The following is a 12898-nucleotide window of genomic DNA, read 5'->3' as shown; positions in this document are numbered from 1 at the left end:
TGTGGTGGATGGCGGTGATAGATGTCACTTTTGTGTGGGAGGGGGCGATGACATTGTTAGATGTCCCTGTGTCTGGGGAGAGGGGAGGGGGAGATTGCGGTGTTAGATGTCCCTGTGTCTGGGGAGTGGGAGATGGTGTTAGATGTCCCTGTATCTGGGGAGGGGGAGATGGCGGTGTTAGATGTCCCTGTGCCTGGGGAGGGGGAGATGGCGTTGTTAGATGTCACTGTGTCTGGGGAGAGGGGAGGGGTAGATGGCGGTGTTAGATGTCCCTGTGTCTGGGGAGAGGGGAGGGGGAGATGGCGGTGTTAGATGTCCCTGTGTCTGGGGAGTGCGTGATGGCGGTGTTAGATATCCCTGTGCCTGGGGAGGGGGAGATGACGGTGTTAGATGTCTCTGTGTCTGGGGAGAGGGGAGGGGGAGATGGCGGTGTTATATGTCCCTGTGTCTGGGGAGAGCGGAGGGGGAGATGGCGGTGTTAGATGTCCCTGTGCCTGGGGAGGGGGAGATGGCGGTGTTAGATGTCCCTGTGTCTGGGGAGAGGGGAGGGGGAGGTGGCGGTGTTAGATGGCCCTATGTCTGGTGGAGAGGGGAGGGGGAGATGGCGGTGTTAGATGTCCCTGTGCCTGGGGGAGAGGGGAGGGGGAGATGGCGGTGTTAGATGTCTCTGTGTCTGGGGAGAGGGGAGGGGGAGATGGCGGTGTTAGATGTCTCTGTGTCTGGGGAGAGGGGAGGGGGAGATGGCGGTGTTAGATGTCCCTGTTCCTGGGGAGAGGGGAGGGGGAGATGGCGGTGTTAGATGTCCCTGTGCCTGGTGAGAGGGGAGGGGGAGATGGCGGTGTTAGATGTCCCTGTGCCTGGGGAGAGCGGAGGGGGAGATGGCGGTGTTAGATCTCCCTGTGCCTGGGGAGAGGGGAGGGGGAGATGGCGGTGTTAGATGTCCCTGTGCCTGGGGAGGGGGAGATGGCTGTGTTAGATGTCCCTGTGTCTGGGGAGAGGGGAGGGGGAGACGGCGGTGTTAGATGACCCTGTGTCTGGGGAGGGGGAGATGGCGGTGTTAGATGTCCCTGTGCCTGGGGAGGGGGAGATGGCGGTGTTAGATGTCCCTGTGTCTGGGGAGAGGGGAGGGGGAGATGGCGGTGTTAGATGTCCCTGTGTCTGGGGAGGGGGAGATGGCGGTGTTAGATGTCCCTGTGCCTGGGGAGGGGGAGATGGCGGTGTTAGATGTCTCTGTGTCAGGAGAGTGGGGAGGGGGAGATGGCAGTGTTAGATGTCCCTGTGCCTGGGGAGGGTGATTTGGCGGTGTTAGATGTCACTGTGTCTGGGGAGAGGGGAGGGGGAGATGGCGGTGTTAGATGTCCCTGTGTCTGGGGAGAGGGGAGGGGGAGATGGCGGTGTTAGATGTCGCTGTGTCTGGCGAGAACATTGGGATAGATGGCGGTGTTAGATGCCTCTGTTTCTGGGGAGAGGGGAGGGGGAGATGGCGGTGTTAGATATCCCTGTGCCTGGGGAGTGGGGTGGGGGAGATGGCGGTGTTAGATGTCCCTGTGTTTGGGGAGAAGGGAGGGGGAGATAGCGGTGTTAGATGCCTCAGTTTCTGGGGAGAGGGGAGGGGGAGACGGCGGTGTTAGATGTCCCTGTGTCTGGGGAGGGGGAGATGGCGGTGTTAGATGTCCCTGTGTCTGGGGAGAGGGGAGGGGGAGGTGGCGGTGTTAGATGGCCCAGTGTCTGGGGAGAGGGGAGGGGGAGATGGCGGTGTTAGATGTCTCTGTGTCTGGGGAGAGGGGAGGGGGAGATGGCGGTGTTAGATGTCCCTGTGCCTGGGGAGAGCGGAGGGGGAGATGGCGGTGTTAGATCTCCCTGTGCCTGGGGAGAGGGGAGGGGGAGATGGCGGTGTTAGATGTCCCTGTGCCTGGGGAGGGGGAGATGGCTGTGTTTGATGTCCCTGTGTCTGGGGAGAGGGGAGGGGGAGACGGCGGTGTTAGATGTCCCTGTGTCTGGGGAGGGGGAGATGGCGGTGTTAGATGTCCCTGTGCCTGGGGAGGGGGAGATGGCGGTGTTAGATCTCCCTGTGCCTGGGGAGAGGGGAGGGGGAGATGGCGGTGTTAGATGTCCCTGTGCCTGGGGAGGGGGAGATGGCGGTGTTAGATGTCCCTGTGCCTGGGGAGGGGGAGATGGCGGTGTTAGATCTCCCTGTGCCTGGGGAGAGGGGAGGGGGAGATGGCGGTGTTAGATGTCCCTGTGCCTGGGGAGAGGGGAGGGGGAGATGGCGGTGTTAGATGTCCCTGTGTCTGGGGAGAGGGGAGGGGGAGATGGCGGTGTTAGATGTCGCTGTGTCTGGCGAGAACATTGGGATAGATGGCGGTGTTAGATGTCCCTGTTCCTGGGGAGGGGGAGATAGCGATGTTAGATGTCCCTGTGTCTGGGGAGAGGGAGATGGCGGTGTTAGATGTCCCTGTGTCTGGGGAGAGGGGAGGGTGAGATGGCGGTGTTAGATGTCCCTGTGCCTGGGGAGAGGGGAGGGGGAGATGGCGGTGTTAGATGTCCCTGTGTCTGGGGAGAGGGAGATGGCGGTGTTAGATATCCCTGTGTCTGGGGAGGTGGAGGGGGAGATGGCGGTGTTAGATGTCCCTGTGCTGGGGAGGGGGGAGGGGGAGATGGTGGTGTTAGATGTCCCTGTATCTGGGGAGTGGGAGATGGCGGTGTTAGATATCCCTGTGTCTGGGGAGGTGGAGGGGGAGATGGCAGTGTTAGATGTCCCTGTGTCGGGGGAGAGGGGAGGGGGAGATGGCGGTGTTAGATGTTTCTGTTTCTGGGGAGAGGGGAGGGGGAGATGGTGGTGTTAGATGTCCCTGTGTCTGGGGAGAGGGGAGGGGGTGATGGCGGTGTTAGATGTCCCTGTGTCTGGGGAGTGGGGAGGGGGAGATGGCGGTGTTAGATGTCCCTGTGCCTGGGGAGGGGGAGATGGCGGTGTTAGATGTCTCTGTGTCTGGGGAGAGGGGAGGTGGCGGTGTTAGATGGCCCTGTGTCTGGTGGAGAGGGGAGGGGGAGATGGCGGTGTTTGATGTCCCTGTGACTGGTGGAGAGGGGAGGGGGAGACGGCGGTGTTAGATGTCCCTGTGCCTGGGGGAGAGGGGAGGGTGAAATGGCGCCGGTACTTGTCCCTGTGTCTGGTGGAGATGGGAGGGGGAGATGGCGGTGTGAGATGTCACTGTGCCTGGGGAGGGGGAGATGGCAGTGATAGATGTCCCTGTGTCTGTAGAGAGGGGAGGGAGAGATGGCAGTGATAGATGTCCCTGTGTCTGTGGAGAGGGTTGGGGGAGATGGCGGTGTTAGATATCCCTGTGCCTGGGGGAGTGGGAGGGGGAGATTGCGGTGTTAGATGTCCCTGTGCCTGGAGTGGGGGAGATGGCGGTTTTAGATGTCTGTGAGTCTGGCGAGAACGTTGTGGTAGATGGCGGTGTTAGATGTCCCTGTGTCTGGGGAGGGGGAGATGGCGGTGTTAGATGTCCCTGTGTCTGGGGAGAGGGGAGGGGGAGATGGCAGTGTTAGATGTCCCTGTGCCTCGGGAGAGGGGAGGGGGAGATGGTGGTGTTAGATGTCCCTGTGTCTGGGGAGGGGGAGATGGCGTTGTTAGATGTCCCTGTGCCTGAGGAGAGGGGAGGGGGAGATGGCGGTGTTAGATGTCCCTGTGTCTGGGGAGAGGGAGATGGCGGTGTTAGATGTCCCTGTGTCTGGGTAGAGGGGAGGGGGAGATGGCGGTGTTAGATGTCCCTGTGTCTGGGGAGAGGGAGATGGCGGTGTTAGATATCCCTGTGTCTGGGGAGGTGGAGGGGGAGATGGCGGTGTTAGATGTCCCTGTGCTTGGGAGGGGGGAGGGGGAGATGGTGGTGTTAGATGTCCCTGTGTCTGGGGAGTCGGAGATGGCGGTGTTAGATATCCCTGTGTCTGGGGAGGTGGAGGGGGAGATGGCGGTGTTAGATGTCCCTGTGTCGGGGGAGAGGGGAGGGGGAGATGGCGGTGTTAGATGTTCCTGTTTCTGGGGAGAGGGGAGGGGGAGATGGTGGTGTTAGATGTCCCTGTGTCTGGGGAGTGGGGAGGGGGAGATGGCGGTGTTAGATGTCCCTGTGCCTGGGGAGAGGGGAGGGGGAGATGGCGGTGTTAGATGTCCCTGTGCCTGGGGAGGGGGAGATGGCGGTGTTAGATGTCTCTTTGTCTGGGGAGAGGGGAGGGGGAGGTGGCGGTGTTAGATGGCCCTGTGTCTGGTGGAGAGGGGAGGGGGAGATGGCGGTGTTAGATGTCCCTGTGTCTGGGGAGAGGGGAGGGGGAGATGGCGCCGGTAGATGTCCCTGTGCCTGGGGAGAGGGGAGGGGGAGATGGCGGTGTGAGATGTCACTGTGCCTGGGGGAGACGGGAGGGTGAAATGGCGGTGATAGATGTCCCTGTGTCTGTTGAGAGGGGAGGGGGAGATGGCGGTGTTAGATATCCCTGTGCCTGGGGGAGTGGGAGGGGGCGATTGCGGTGTTAGATGTCCCTGTGTCTGGATTGGGGGAGATGGCGGTTTTAGATGTCTCTGAGTCTGGCGAGAACGTTGTGGTAGATGGCGGTGATAGATGTCACTTTTGTGTGGGGGAGGGGGCGATGGCATTGTTAGATGTCCCTGTGTCTGGGGAGAGGGGAGGGGGAGATTGCGGTGTTAGATGTCCCTGTGTCTGGGGAGTGGGAGATGGCGGTGTTAGATGTCCCTGTGTCTGGGGAGAGGGGAGGCGGAGATGGCGGTGTTAGATGTCCCTGTGTCTGGGGAGAGGGAAGGGGGAGGTGGCGGTGTTAGATGGCCCTGTGTCTGGTGGAGAGGGGAGGGGGAGATGGCGGTGTTAGATCTCCCTGTGTCTGGTGGAGAGGCGAGGGGGAGATGGCGGTGTTAGATGTCCCTGTGTCTGGGGGCGGGGGTGATTGCAGTGTTAGTTATCCCTATGTCTGGGTAGAGGGGCGGGGCAGATGTCGTTGTTAGATGGTCCTGTGTGTGCGGAAAGGGGAGGGGGATATTACTCTGTTAGATGTCCCTGTGTCTGGGGAGGGGGAGATGGCGGACTTAGATGTCCTTTTGCCAGGGGAGGGGGGAGGGGGAGATGGCGGTGTTAGATGTCCCTTTGCCTGGGGAGAGGGGAGGGGGAGATGGTGGTGTTAGATGTCCCTGTGTCTGGGGAGGGGGAGATGGCGGACTTAGATGTCCCTTTGCCAGGGGAGCGGGGAGGGGGAGATGGCGGTGTTAGATGTCCCTGTGCCTGGGGAGAGGGGAGGGGGAGGTGGCGGTGTTAGATGTCCCTGTGCCTGGGGAGAGGGAGATGGCGGTGTTAGATGTCCCTGTGCCTGTGGAGGGGGAGATGGCGGTGTTAGATGTCCCTATGTCTGGGGAGAGGGGTGGGGGAGATGGCGGTGTTAGATGTCCCTGTGTCTGGGGAGAAGGGAGGGGGAGATGGTGGTGTTAGATGTTCCTGTGTCTGGGGAGGGGGACGGAGAGATGGTAGTGTTAGATGTCCCTGTGTCTGGGGAGAGGGGAGGGGGAGATGGCGGTGTTAGATGTCCCTGTGCCTGAGGAGGGGGAGATGGCGGTGTTAGATGTCCCTGTGCCTGGGGAGAGGGGAGGGGGAGATGTCGGTGTTAGATGTCCCTGGGCCTGGGGAGGGGGAGATGGCGGTGTTAGATGTCCCTGTGCCTCGGGAGAGGGGAGGGGGAGATGGCAGCGTTAGATGTCCCTGTGCCTGGGGAGAGGGGAGAGAGATATGGCGGTGTTAGATGTCCCTGTGCCTGGGGAGGGGGAGATGGCGGTCTTAGATATCCCTATGTCTGGGGTGCGGGGAGGGGTAGATGGCGTTGTTAGATGTCCCTCTGTCTGGGGTGCGGGGAGGGGTAGATGGCGGTGTTAGATGTCCCTGTGTCAGGGGAGGGGGAGATGGCGGTGTTAGATGTCCCTGTGTCTGGTGAGAGTGGTGGGGGAGATGGTGGTGTTAGATGTCCCTGTGTGTGGGGAGAGTGGGAGGGGATGGCGGTGTTAGATGTCGCTGTGCCTGGGGCGGGGGAGATGGCGGTGTTAGATGTCACTGTGGCTGGGGAGAGTTGAGGGGGAGATGGTGGTGTTAGATGTCCCTGTGTCTGGGGAGAGTGGAGGGGGAGAAGGCGGTGTTAGATGTCGCTGTGTCTGGCGAGAACATTGGGGTAGATGGCGGTGTTAGATGCCTCTGTTTCTGGGGAGAGGGGAGGGGGAGATGGTGGTGTTAGATATCCCTGTGCCTGGGGGGTGGGGAGGGGGAGATGGCGGTGTTAGATGTCCCTGTGTCTGGGGAGAAGGGAGGGGGAGATAGCGGTGTTAGTTGCCTCTGTTTCTGGGGAGAAGGGAGGGGGAGATGGCGGTGTTAGATGTCCCTGTGTCTGGGCAGAAGGTAGGGGGAGATGGCGGTGTTAGATGCCTCTGTTTCTGGGGAGAAGGGAGGGGTAGATGGCGGTGTTAGATGTCCCTGTGTCTGGGGAGAAGGGAGGGGGAGATAGCGGTGTTAGATGCCTCTGTTTCTGGGGAGAGGGGAGGGGGAGATGGCGGTGTTAGATGTCCCTATGCCTGGGGAGGGGGAGATGGCGGTGTTAGATGTCCCTGTGTCTGGGGAGAGGGGAGGGGGAGATGGCGGTGTTTGATGTCCCTGTGTCTGGGGAGAGGGGAGGGGGAGATGGCGGTGTTAGATGTCCCTTTGCCTGGGGAGGGGGTGATGGCGGTGTTAGATGTAACGGTGCCTGGGGAGGGGGAGATGGCGGTGTTAGGTGTCACTGTGTCTGGGGAGAGGGGAGGGGGAGATGGCGGTTTTAGATGTCCCTGTGTCTGGGGAGAGGAGAGGGTGAGATGGCGGTGTTAGATGTCCCTGTGTCTGGGGAGGGGGTGATGGCGGTGTTAGATGTCCCTGTGCCTGGGGAGAGGGGACGGGGAGATGGCGGTGTTAGATGTCCCTGTGTCTGGGGAGGGGGTGATGGCGGTGTTAGATGTCCCTGTGCCTGGGGGAGAGGGGAGGCTGAAATGGCGGTGTTAGATGTCCCTGTGCCTGGGGGAGAGGGGAGGCTGAAATGGCGGTGTTAGATGTCCCTGTGCCTGGGGAGAGGGGAGGGGGAGATTGCGGTGTTAGATCTCCCTGTGCCTGTTGGAGAGGGGAGGTGGAGATGGCGGTGTGAGATGTCCCTGTGCCTGGGGGAGAGGGGAGGGTGAAATGGCGGTGTTAGATGTCCTTGTGCCTGGGGACAGGGTAGGGGGAGATGATGGTGTTAGATGGCCCTGTGCCTGCGGAGGGTGGAGGTGGAGATGGCGGTGTTAGATGTCCCTGTGCCTGAGTAGAGGGGTAGGGGAGATGGCGTTGTCAGATGTCCGTGTGTGTGGCGAGAACGTTGGGGTGGATGGCGGTGTTAGATGTCCCTGTGTCTGGGGAGGGGGAGATGGCAGTGATAGATGTCCCTGTGTCTGTGGAGATGGTTGGGGGAGATGGCGGTGTTAGATATCTCTGTGCCTGGGGGAGTGGGAGGGGGAGATTGCGGTGTTAGATGTCCCAGTGCCTGGAGTGGGGGAGATGGCGGTTTTAGATGTCTCTGAGTCTGGCGAGAACGTTGTGGTAGATGGCGGTGATAGATGTCACTTTTGTGTGGGGGAGGGGGCGATGGCATTGTTAGATGTCCCTGTGTCTGGGGAGAGGGGAGGGGGAGATTGCGGTGTTAGATGTCCCTGTGTCTGGGGAGTGGGACATGGCGGTGTGAGATGTCCCTGTACCTGGGGAGGGGGAGAAGGCGGTGTTAGATATCCCTGTGCCTGGGGAGGGGGAGATGGCGGTGTTAGATGTCCCTGTGCCTGGGGAGAGGGGAGGGGGAGATTGCGGTGTTAGATGTCCCTGTGCCTGGGGAGAGGGGAGGGGCAGATGGCGGTGTTAGATGGCCCTGTGTCTGGGGAGAGGGGAGGGGGCGTTGGCGGTGTTAGATGTCCCTGTGCCTGTGGAGAGTGGAGGGGGCGATGGCGGTGTTAGATGGCCCTGTGTCTGGGGAGAGGGGAGGGTGTGATGGCGGTGTTAGATGGCCCTGTGTCTGGGGAGAGGGGAGGGTGTGATGGCGGTGTTAGATGTCCCTGTGTCTGGGGAGGGGAAGATGGCAGTGTTGGGTGTCCCTGTGTCTGTGGAGAGGGGAGGGGGAGACGGCGGTGTTAGATGTCACTGTGCCTGGGGAGGGGGAGATGGCGGTGTTAGATGTCCCTGTGTCTGGGGAGAGGGCAGGGGGAGATGGCGGTGTTAGATGTCCCTGTGCCTGGGGAAAGGGGAGGGGGTGATGGCGGTGTTAGATGTCCCTGTGCCTGGGGAGAGGGGAGGGGGAGATGGCGGTGTTAGATGTCTCTGTGTCTGGGGAGAGGGGAGGGGGAGGTGGCGGTGTTAGATGGCCCTGTGTCTTGTGGAGAGGGGAGGGGGAGATGGCGGTGTTAGATGTCCCTGTGACTGGTGGAGAGGGTAGGGGGAGACGGCGGTGTTAGATGTCCCTGTGCCTGGGGGAGAGGGGAGGGGGAGATGGCGGTGTTAGATGTCCCTGTGCCTGGGGAGAGGGGAGGGGGAGATGGTTGTGTTAGATGTCACTCTGCCTGGGGAGTGGGAGTTGGCGGTGTTAGATGTCCCTGTGTCTGGGGAGAGGGGAGGGGGAGATGGCGGTGTTAGATGTCCCTATGTCTGGGGGAGAGGGGAGGGTGAAATTGCGTTGTTAGATGTCCCTGTGTCTGGGGGAGAGGGGAGAGGGAGATGGCGGTGTGAGATGTCCCTGTGCCTGGCGGTGTGGGAGGGGGAGATTGCGGTGTTAGATATCCCTGTGCCTGGAGTCGAGGAGATGGCGGTTTTAGATGTCTCTGAGTCTGGCGAGAACGTTGTGGTAGATGGCGGCGATAGATGTCAATTTTGTGTGGGGGAGGGGGCGATGGCATTGTTAGATGTCCCTGTGTCTGGGGAGAGGGGAGGGGGAGATGGCGGTGTTAGATGTCCCTGTGTCTGGGGAGAGGGGAGGGGGAGATGGCGGTGTTAGATGTCCCTGTGTCTGGGGAGAGGGGAGAGGGATATGGCATTGTTAGCTGTCCCTGTGCCTGGGGAGAGGGGAGGGGGAGATGGCGGTGTTAGACGTCCCTGTGTCTGGGGAGGGGGTGATTGCGGTGTTAGATGTTCCTGTGTCTGGGGGCGGGGGTGATTGCGGTGTTAGTTATCCCTATGTCTGGGGAGAGGGGAGGGGTAGATGTCGTTGTTTGATGTCCCTGTGTCTGGTGAGGGGGAGATGGCGGTGTTAGATGTCCCTGTGTCTGGGGAGAGGGGAGTGGGAGATGGCGGTGTTAGATGTCCCTGTGTCTGGGGAGTGGGAGTTGGCGGTGTTAGATGTCCCTGTGTCTGGGGAGAGGGGAGGGGGAGTTGGCGGTGTTAGATGTCCCTATGTCTGGGGGAGAGGGGAGGGTGAAATTGCGTTGTTAGATGTCCCTGTGTCTGGGGGAGAGGGGAGAGGGAGATGGCGGTGTGAGATGTCCCTGTGCCTGGCGGTGTGGGAGGGGGAGATTGCGGTGTTAGATATCCCTGTGCCTGGAGTCGAGGATCACCCAAACCTCCCTGTCGCTTGCCATTTTAACACTCCACCCTGCTCTCTTGCCCACATGTCTGTCCTTGGCTTGCTGCATTGTTCCAGTGAAGCCCAACGCAAACTGGAGGAACAACACCTCATCTTCCGACTAGGGACTTTACAGCCTTCCGGACTGAATATTGAATTCAACAACTTTAGGTCGTGAGTCCCCTCCCCCATCCCCACCCCCTTTCTGTTACCCCCTTCTTTTTTTTTCCCAATAAATTATAAAGATTTTCCTTTTCCCACCTATTTCCATTATATAAAATATAAAAAAAAACCCACTAGAGCTATACCTTGAGTGCCCTACCATCCATTCTTAATTAGCACATTCGTTTAGATAATATCACCAACTTTAACTTTAACACCTATGTGTTCTATTGTACTATTGTTGTTGACATCTTTTGATGATCTGCTTCTATCACTGCTTGTTTGTCGCTACAACCACACCAACCCCCTCCACCTCTCTGTCTCTCTATCTCTCCACCCCCCACACACACACACCTTAAACCAGCTTATATTTCAGCTCTTTCCTGGACTCGAACTCAAGTTCTGTCGAAGGGTCATGAGGACTCGAAACGTCAACTCTTTTCTTCTCCGCCGATGCTGCCAGACCTGCTGAGTTTTTCCAGGTAATTCTGTTTTTGTTTTAGATGTTCCTGTGTCTGGGGAGAGGGGAGGGGGAGATGGCGGTGTTAGATGTCCCTGTGCCTGTGGAGAGGGTTGGGGGAGATGGCGGTGCTAGATGTCACTGTGCCTGGGGAGGGGGAGATGGCGGTGTTAGATGTCCCTGTGTCTGGGAGAGGGGAGGGGGAAATGGCGGTGTTAGATGTCCCTGTGTCTGGGGAGAGGGGAGGGGGAGATGGCGGTGTTAGATGGCCCTGTGTCTGGCGAGAGGGGAGGGGGAGATGGCGGTATTAGATGTCCCTGTGCCTGGGGAGGAGGAGATGGCGTTGTTAGATGTCCCTGTGTCTGGGGAGAGGGGAGGGGGAGGTGGCGGTGTTAGATGTCCCTGTGTCTGGGGAGAGGGGAGGGGGAGATGGCGGTGTTAGATGTCCCTGTTTCTGGGGAGGGGGAGATGGCGGTTTTTGATGTCCCTGTGCCTGGGGGAGAGGGGAGGCTGAAATGGCGGTGTTAGATGTCCCTGTGTCTGGGGGAGAGGGGATGGGGAGATGGCGGCGGTAGATGTCCCTGTGCCTGGGGAGAGGGGAGGGGGAGATTGCGGTGTTAGATCTCCCTGTGCCTGGTGGAGAGGGGAGGTGGAGATGGCGGTGTGAGATGTCCCTGTGCCTGGGGGAGAGGGGAGGGTGAAATGGCCGTGTTAGATGTCCTTGTGCCTGGGGACAGGGTAGGGGGAGATGATGGTGTTAGATGGCCCTGTGCCTGCGGAGGGTGGAGGTGGAGATGGCGGTGTTAGATGTCCCTGTGCCTGAGTAGAGGGGTAGGGGAGATGGCGTTGTCAGATGTCCGTGTGTGTGGCGAGAACGTTGGGGTGGATGGCGGTGTTAGATGTCCCTGTGTCTGGGGAGGGGGAGATGGCAGTGATAGATGTCCCTGTGTCTGTGGAGATGGTTGGGGGAGATGGCGGTGTTAGATATCTCTGTGCCTGGGGGAGTGGGAGGGGGAGATTGCGGTGTTAGATGTCCCAGTGCCTGGAGTGGGGGAGATGGCGGTTTTAGATGTCTCTGAGTCTGGCGAGAACGTTGTGGTAGATGGCGGTGATAGATGTCACTTTTGTGTGGGGGAGGGGGCGATGGCATTGTTAGGTGTCCCTGTGTCTGGGGAGAGGGGAGGGGGAGATTGCGGTGTTAGATGTCCCTGTGTCTGGGGAGTGGGACATGGCGGTGTGAGATGTCCCTGTACCTGGGGTGGGGGAGAAGGCGGTGTTAGATGTCCCTGTGCCTGGGGAGGTGGAGATGGCGGTGTTAGATGTCCCTGTGCCTGGGGAGAGGGGAGGGGGAGATGGCGGTTAGATGTCCCTGTGCCTGGGGAGAGGGGAGGGGCAGATGGCGGTGTTAGATGGCCCTGTGTCTGGGGAGAGAGGAGGGGGAGATGGCGGTTAGATGTCCCTGTGCCTGTGGAGAGTGGAGGGGGCGATGGCGGTGTTAGATGGCCCTGTGTCTGGGGAGAGGGGAGGGTGTGATGGCGGTGTTAGATGTCCCTGTGTCTGGGGAGGGCGAGATGGCGGTGTTAGATGGCCCTGTGTCTGGGGAGAGGGGAGGGGAAGATGGCAGTGTTAGATGTCTCTGTGTCTGGGGAGAGGGGAGGGGGAGGTGGCGGTGTTAGATGGCCCTGTGTCTTGTGGAGAGGGGAGGTGGAGATGGCGGTGTTAGATGTCCCTGTGACTGGTGGAGAGGGTAGGGGGAGACGGCGGTGTTAGATGTCCCTGTGCCTGGGTGAGAGGGGAGGGTGAAATGGCGGTGTTAGATGTCCCTGTGTCTGGGGGAGAGGGGATGGGGAGATTGCGGCGGTAGATGTCCCTGTGTCTGGGGAGGGGGAGATGGCGGTGTTAGATGTCCATGTGACTGGGGAGGGGGAGATGGCGGTGTTAGATGTCCCTGTGCCTGGGGAGGGGGAGATGGCGGTGTTAGATGTCCCTGTGCCTGGAGAGAGGGGAGGGAGAGATGGCGGTGTTAGATCTCCCTGTGCCTGGGGAGATGGGAGAGGGAGATGGCGGTGTTAGATGTCACTGTGCCTGGGGGAGAGGGGAGGGGAGATGGCGGTGTTAGATGTCACTGTGCCTTGGGAGGGGGAGATGGCGGTGTTAGATGTCCCTGTGTTTGGGGAGGGTTTGATTGCGGTGTTAGTTATCCCTATGTCTAGGGAGAGGGGCGGGGTAGATGTCGTTTTTAGATGGTCCTGTGTGTGCGGAAAGGGGAGGGGGAGATGACTCTGTTAGTTGTCCCTGTGTCTGGGGAGGGGGAGATGGCGGTATTAGATGTCCCTGTGTCTGGGGAGAGTGGAGGGGGAGATGGCGGTGTTAGATGTCCCTGTGCCTGGGGAGGGGCAGATGGCGGTGTTAGATGTCCCTGTGTCTGGTGAGAGGGGATTTGCAGATGGCGGTGTTAGATGTCCCTGTGCCTGGGGAGAGGGGTGTGGGAGATGACGGTGTTAGATGTCCCTGTGTCTGTGGTAAAGGGGAGGCGGAGATGTCGGTTTTAGATGTCCCTGTGTCTGGGGAGAGGGGAGGGGGAGATGGCGGTTTCAGATGTCCCTGTGCCTGGGGAGAGGGGAGGGGGAGATG

This window comes from Carcharodon carcharias, chromosome 6 (assembly GCF_017639515.1).
Source record: "Carcharodon carcharias isolate sCarCar2 chromosome 6, sCarCar2.pri, whole genome shotgun sequence".
NCBI classification, from domain to species: domain Eukaryota; kingdom Metazoa; phylum Chordata; class Chondrichthyes; order Lamniformes; family Lamnidae; genus Carcharodon; species Carcharodon carcharias.
The sequence above is the reverse complement of the archived record's forward strand: the minus strand, read 5'-3'. Positions refer to the sequence as shown.